The sequence below is a fragment of the Polyodon spathula genome, chromosome 11 (genome assembly GCF_017654505.1).
Source record: "Polyodon spathula isolate WHYD16114869_AA chromosome 11, ASM1765450v1, whole genome shotgun sequence".
Lineage (NCBI taxonomy): Eukaryota > Metazoa > Chordata > Actinopteri > Acipenseriformes > Polyodontidae > Polyodon > Polyodon spathula.
Window position 1 is genome coordinate 32,836,180 of NC_054544.1, and position 7,359 is coordinate 32,843,538.

The window sequence follows — 7,359 nt, forward strand, 5'->3', positions numbered from 1 at the left end:
GCATTACTATTTAAATTAGAAGCAGTAATAACAATTAAAAATAGTTTACAAACGTTATGCATTACTTATTTAAATTACATTTTTTTAAGCAGTTACAGTTATTTCAGATTGGTATTATATCATTTTAATTAAGTATCATTCACTATTTTCAACCCTTAAAGGTGATTCAAAGAACCACCGCCTGAGAGATTACCAGCAAACCAGGTTCACTCGTCTAAGGAGACAGTAGAAACGGTTGTGCTGTTTAGTTCACTGGTAATGGAAGCTGAGGTGCCTGGAGCACTCGTATCATTCGTTTTGGGCTTACTTCTCACTAAAGCCTCTGTGTTTGTTTTTGGTTTCAGTAAGATGATGTAAAATTTAGGGATAAAGATGCAGGCCAGCAAGCCAAAACTTGAGGCCAAAATAGCAAATATCTCAACAGCGACCATGAATTTCCCCCTGGTACTCAAGTACGCAGAGACAAAGGAAATCCAGACTATGAAGAACACCAGCATTCCAAAAGTCACAAACTTGGCTTCGTTAAAATTTTCTGGAGGTTTGCGGGCCATGAAGGTGAAAACAAAACCCAGCAGGGCTAGCAACACATCGTAGCCAAAGATACAACATATGACTATGATGGAGCCCTTGTCGCACTCCAGAAGGATCTTGATGTTCTGAGGCACTGTGTTCTTTACAGGGTAAGGGGGAGCGAGGACCAGCCACACCATGCATGCGCAAGCATGGATCAGAATGCAAGTAAGGGCAATGATCCTCTGGTGGATGGGTTTGATTGGCTCGCTGCTGGTTTTCTCTGGGTTTTTTGATTTTGCTGCCCTGGCAGTAAACATTAACACAATGGTCTTTCCTATAATACAGGAAAGGCAAACGCAGAACCCCAGTGCGAGGGACACCTGTCTGGTCATACAGGACCACTTCACTGGCTCTCCCACGAAGATGATCAAGCTGAGGAAGGTAATGACCAGTGAAAACTGGATGAAGCTTAACACTGCATTATTGGCTCTCACCAGGGCAGTGTTTCTATAGACTAAGAATATGACAGCAATGGCAATAGCAATACAGGGCCCAAAGGCTGACACAGCTATTAAAGTAATTCCCAGGGCTTCATCGTATGCCAGAAACTCAATTTCCTTTGCCATGCAGGCTTCCCTACTGAATGCATTCCCTTGAATCTGTTGACAAAAAAAAACACACACAACATATTAAACAGACCTTCAATTTCAGACTTATTTTCACAGTACATGCAACTCTGGTCCTGGAGGGCCATTCTATACCAGATTAACAAGTATGATGAGAAAATGTATTGATATTGTATCTGCCTGGAGGTTTAATTGGTTCAATTAAAAAAAAATATATATATATATGTTGGAAATAAGACTTGGGCTAAAGTTGTTAATCCTGGCTTTTGTTAATTAATTGGCATGCCAATTAATTCAGCACTCCTGGGAGAGGGATTGTCAACACTGGAGGAATTTAACACTCAGCTCCACTCGTGCACTCGCATAGCACAGAATAAACAGGACAGCACTGCTCTCGTGCGACTGCAAAGACCTTGCTATCAAAACAGAGGATCAGCACCATAACCACACCGGAATGTCTAACATAAAATGAATGGGAGATCTGTGCCTGTGTAACCCGTGGGTAAATGTAATGTGCAGGTTCTAAATCTGCTTTTAAAGTTGACATATTTTTTTGTGTATCAATAAAACGAAGAACAGGGAACAGTATTTGAGCAGCCTCATTTACACCGTGTTCTACAGTGTTTCATTGGAGATTTCTCCGTCAGCACAGGGAATGCAGTCGAAACAGCAGACAGGCTCCCCTTGACAGTAAAGACCAGAAGGGCAATTTGAAGTCTGAAAAGTTTGAAATGTAATCCTGTGTTAAAGTGGACAGACACCCCCGCTGCAGCATGGACCAACCTGCACTTTATCACTCATCCACACAATGGAACCATTGTTAATGGTCATCTCGGAGCCTGCACGTGCAGTACTGTTGTATTGTCCTATTTCCACATATGAGATGGTGCCGTCCGGGTTCCTCTGCCAGTTCAAGATGTCATATACTGCAGTCACATCACCTTCGTTGCTAAAAGAGACGACCTCGTCATCCAGCGCAGTGTTCCTGCTAAGTGCACGTTTCTTATAAAAATATACAAATTTGTAATTGCATTAAATAAACTATGGAATTAAATGAAAAACCTGTTTTGCACATTCTTTTAAGCAAAGACTAAAAACATAAACAATGTCAGCTAAAAGGCTTAAACACATTTTCTTTTCATTAATAACATTTTCTTAAATATCTGTGTGTAAGATGCTCAACAGAAAAAAAAAAGGGATGGCACGGGACGGGACGGGATGGGACGGGGGTGGGTGTAAGAAAATGGATTTTAAAGCCTTCCCTTTTCCAGGTTGAGTCATTGCTGTACTTTCACTGCAGCAAAAAACAGTGTTTGTGGGTTTTTTTAATTTGCTAGGAATGGGTGAAAGTAAAAGTGGTATTTCTTTGATTTTCAGTATGAAAAATGTTTCAATTATCTGCCAGGGTGCAAAATCTGAAATGTTGGCACAGGTCTGACCAGTGAATGGCCCTTCTCCTGGGATGCATGTCTCCATGTCATGAAGAGCGTGTGCCACAGTGTATATTGATTTATAAACACTTAAGTGAGTCTCAGCTGAGATACATCAGAATGATTGATTTTGTCCAGTTCTTCCAGACCTGTTCACAGATGGCTAGCAATGGGGTCAATGGCATGTAATCTTGTGTTAGTCATGTTATCACTGGCTGTGGATGTATAAATGTTTTCAACAGCATGCATCTCCTCCAGTGTACAGTTGAAAGCTCGCTGCCAAAACTCACCTTTTAAAGGATCAAGTGATTCAAAGGGGGTAATATTAAAGAGGTATTCTTTAAGATTTTGAATTTGGGCTCTCCGAATGGCAAAATCTAGAGTCCCTCCAAGAGCTGAATAGTATTCTGGTTTAGAGATCAAAGCAGATGTCACCCAGGCTTCACTTACAAATCCAGGCTTTCTCAGTGATGTTGTGGATAATGAGCTCTTCTATCAGTGGAGAGAGGTCCATGTCAGCAGCAAACACAACAACGAAGTCGGCTGTAGCTTGCATGACAGTTTCCACTATGTTGAGGATCGTTTCTCTGGAATACAGCTTGGGAAGGGTCTCTGAGAAGGAAATGCAAACCCTAGCCTTCTCCACCTCTTCCTTGAACAGTTTGATGCTGCATTTTCCATAGTCATCATTGGCTGCTATGGTTCCCACCCAGGTCCACCCGAAATAAACAACCAGGTTTGCCATGGCCTTGGACTGGAAGTCGTCATTTGGGATTGTCCGAAGAAAAGAGGGGAACTGGAATTTGTCACTCAGAACTGTACAGGAGGAGCCATAACTGACCTAGAAACAAAAACATTCAGTTGAATTTTCCCTCCTGGGACAAATTATCTTTACAATTCCTATATAATAAATAAGAAGAAGAATATTTATTTTATATAGCACCTTTCATAGTGGACCACCATCACAAAGCTCTTTACCAGATATGAGACTAGGGTGTGTGAACTATGCAACAATGTCTCACCCAAAAGACAGAGCACAAGGTGATTAAGTGACTTGCTTGGGATTTTCTTTGGAATCGATGGGGGAAAAAAAAGTCTATGTAATATAGTGGATTAAAGAATCAGCACTAAATCTTCTATATTAAATTGCTATGCGTTAGACTGACACTGTTCACTTTCCCCAGAGCATCCTCTTTCTATCTTTTACCAGTCTGCTTTTAGATCCAGCTGAACAGCATGACAATCACCTTGCACCCTGAGTCTGTACACTTTTAAGGTCTGTATCAAGCTGAAAAACATTCACATTTTATTTGAGTCCCACAATCTGTATTCACCAGCAGCTTCTCAGTTTTATCAAAGCTGTGTATATAATACCTGGGGGGAGTAGTAGAGCCCTAGGATCCTGGCTGTGTCAATAGAAAGGGCAGACCCCCATTTCCTAGCAGGGCTGCTAATGGAGCCCCTGAGCTGCATCTATAGTTGGGCACAGACTCATCCTGTCCTGTCAGGTGGTAAGGGTTCCTTCCACAGCTTTGGAGATTGTGAAGCATGAATCGTAGATCACTATCCCAGGTCTGTGTTTGGAAGGATGACCTCTCTTTTATTGATCTCATCTATGGCAAATCTCATGGTCTGTACCCACTGAAATGTCCTGTAATTGAATCTGTGGGGACACAAATAAAATCGTACGGTTTGCCTAACGAAGAAACACATGAATGTCACACTGAAATTAATTATTAGGAACCCCTGGGGAATAAAGGTGTGGGTTATATAAGGCCTTACATAAAATGATGTATGCCAAATGTGTCTTCTCAAAACAGATATAAATGGAAAATAGCTGGCATTAAAGATTACTTTTAATTATACTGCTATTGGATATGAATATTATCAATTTTCTAAGTGATCACTAGAGGGCCCTGGGTTAGGCATTTATGTCGTCAGCTGTTTGTATGTACTTGCACCTCCTCATCCAATGATAGATAAGCATTAGGTTGTCTTCAGATTGTGCTCTGTCTCTACGTAGTGACAGACTAGGAACAAAATGTGTTGTTATTTCTGCCAGGCAACTGACAAGACATAAAACACACTAGAAACCTATTTATTTATTTTACACAGTTTGTTCATGAATATCAAACCTTATTTTATTTTAATAACTTTAAATGACCTCCAAGTTAAAGTGTTGTGAATATAACCCCATAGTTCTAAGAAGCTGCTTGTCAATAAATAAATAGATAAATAAATAAATAAATAAATAAATGCATAAATAATGCTCTTTCTGGCACTGGGTATTGTGAAAGACATAGGAAAGAATACCATTGGTTACATTCGAAATGTCTCACTTATCCCACCATTGATGATCAGACCAGCAATGACCAGATTGCTCCACTAGGTGGTGTACTGTCATAGAAGGCACAGTATAGTATAAAAACATACACGTGGACATTTTTATTGACTATACTACATGACACTAATATATATATATATATATATATATATATATATATATATATATATACACACACACACACACACACACACAAACAATAGGGTATATTTTAATTGTCTGAACATGTAAGTTATTTATATGATGTCCCTATTGACACCAGTAAAAACAATACAAACATAATGAAATTAGGTTCTTGTTAAATAAGTTTGTAATATCCTAAATCCTAATTATTATAGGATATTTGTTTTTCAATATTTTGAAGATGTCTTTAACAAACTTCAACTGAACAAGTTCAATTTGTGATTGAAGTTTAATTTACATCTATATAACTATATAAGGATTAACATAAAATATTATACATAAATAATATTTAACATCAATGTATTAATTATCAGACGTAAGAAAACTTGTGTGATATCTTCATAAAAATATTATAGTCCCTAAATTATATAGATGAATGTGTACAATTAGTATTTTACAAAGGCAAACATTTGAACCACAGACAAACTAAAGCGAACTAAAATCGATATTTTACCAAAAATAAATAAATAAATAGTTAAAAAAAATCAAACAAACAAACAAAAAAAACATTCAGCGCTCTGTCAAGTTAGAAATAAACAGTTTTAATTCTCACCCCTCACAAGCAACAGACACCGGCATTGAAGTACATGATGCATTTGAAGCAGCCAATCTGTAATGTATTGGAAACATTCCCCCAACGATCACCTTTTTCTTTTCGTTGTCTTTAAATCCATTTAAATTGAATTTTGCTTTAAGTTTACAGGTAGACTCTGTAGAAACATTTAATAAGATTTAAAAAATGACGAATAGTCCAATGCTTTTACCGTATTCCAAGTCTGAAGGTGGTTCCCATAAACATTACCAAAGCGTTATGCATGTTTTCACAGAGGCCTTCGGTATACTATACAATGTACTTCACCGGATACCACAGGGGAATAGATGGCATGTTATTGTGTGTATTGCATAAGGCGACAACCAAAAACCCACACACCAGAGCTTATTACAAAATGACTACAACCAAATAACAGATTTTTAAAACCTTTTTTTTCCTAAATTATATGCACATAAATACTGTTAAACTTTTAAACAGAGAGCAACTTGGATTTCAGAATAATATATAAGCTGCATACAAGCATACTATGCTTCTATTTGAAGGATGCTTTTTTACATTCATTAATCATATGCATAAACAATAAACACAAGTTTATACAGATGTGTGTGTGTGTGTGTGTGTGTGTGTGTGTGTGTGTGTGTGTGTGTGTGTGTGTGTGCGTGTGTGCGTATTGAAAAGTAAAACATTTAAAACTCAAAATAGGCAACAAAGTTTATTTTAAGTTTTAAGATGCATATGTTGTTGTTTTCCTGGGGGGGGGGGGTCAGCTTGAAAGGATTTGAAATAAATGCGCTACATTCTTAACAAACACACAGCGTCCCAGCAACAATGTAACAGTTCGGCTTGTATTTCTCTGTTCCACCTGTCACCGCTCGGTCTCTCCAGGTAAACGTGTGTCATAATAGATTTAGCCTGTTTACAATGCTGCAATTTCATACTTCACGGAATTTAATAATCTTCTCGTGGGGTCGAGACTGCATTAATTGCAACTGAAATTAGAAACAGCAAAACAATTAAAGGCAAGTCGATGCTGTGTTTTGTACAACTGCTTTGAAAAAAAAAAAAAAAAAAAAAAAAAAAAAAACATTTCGATTGCCGTTTTTTTCAGTGTTTAAATGCCGCGGCCTTTTCTTTAATTCAGTCAAGTTTGATGTTACAGAACGTAACGTTGTACAGAAAAAAAAACATATGCAAGCTGGGAAAACGAAGTTGCATAGAGTTGTTACTTTTAATTGCCCATGTGAGATTCAGCTGGGACGTTTATGTCCATTGGCACTGTAAGCTTGCCCCAGCGGGGTTATTAAAGTTGCATTTGAATTTATCTAACGAGAACAAATGTTTATATGAACACACTTGCCTGTCACACAAATCAATAATAAAGTCATCTCTAGCCTGTCCTCTGCGGGTTGCATCCTCCGGCTTGCTGAGACTTGTCCCCTTGATTACCCATCACAAGTGAAGCGAACACCTGAACCGCAAGCGCGCTCTGGTGGCAAGGAGTTTTCAGCCTTTGATTGGTATGATTGCTCGGAGAGTCCAGAAATCATCCATTAAAAAGGAACTTGTGTAAGAAAAATAAAAGCATGCAAGTGCAATTACTCCTCGCATGACTGAACTGAGCTCGTGTAAAATAGTGGGGACAATTTTGTTTTTATTTTTATTTATTTATTTAACATTTTAAAAGCTTAAAATGGGTACCTACATATACCT

General features: G+C 38.2%; 1 pseudogene; it reads right to left on the minus strand.

Moving 5' to 3' along the window:
• Nucleotides 1-206: 206 nt before the first annotated feature.
• LOC121323456 lies at nucleotides 207-7,061 on the minus strand (annotated as a pseudogene).
• Nucleotides 7,062-7,359: the final 298 nt, after the last annotated feature.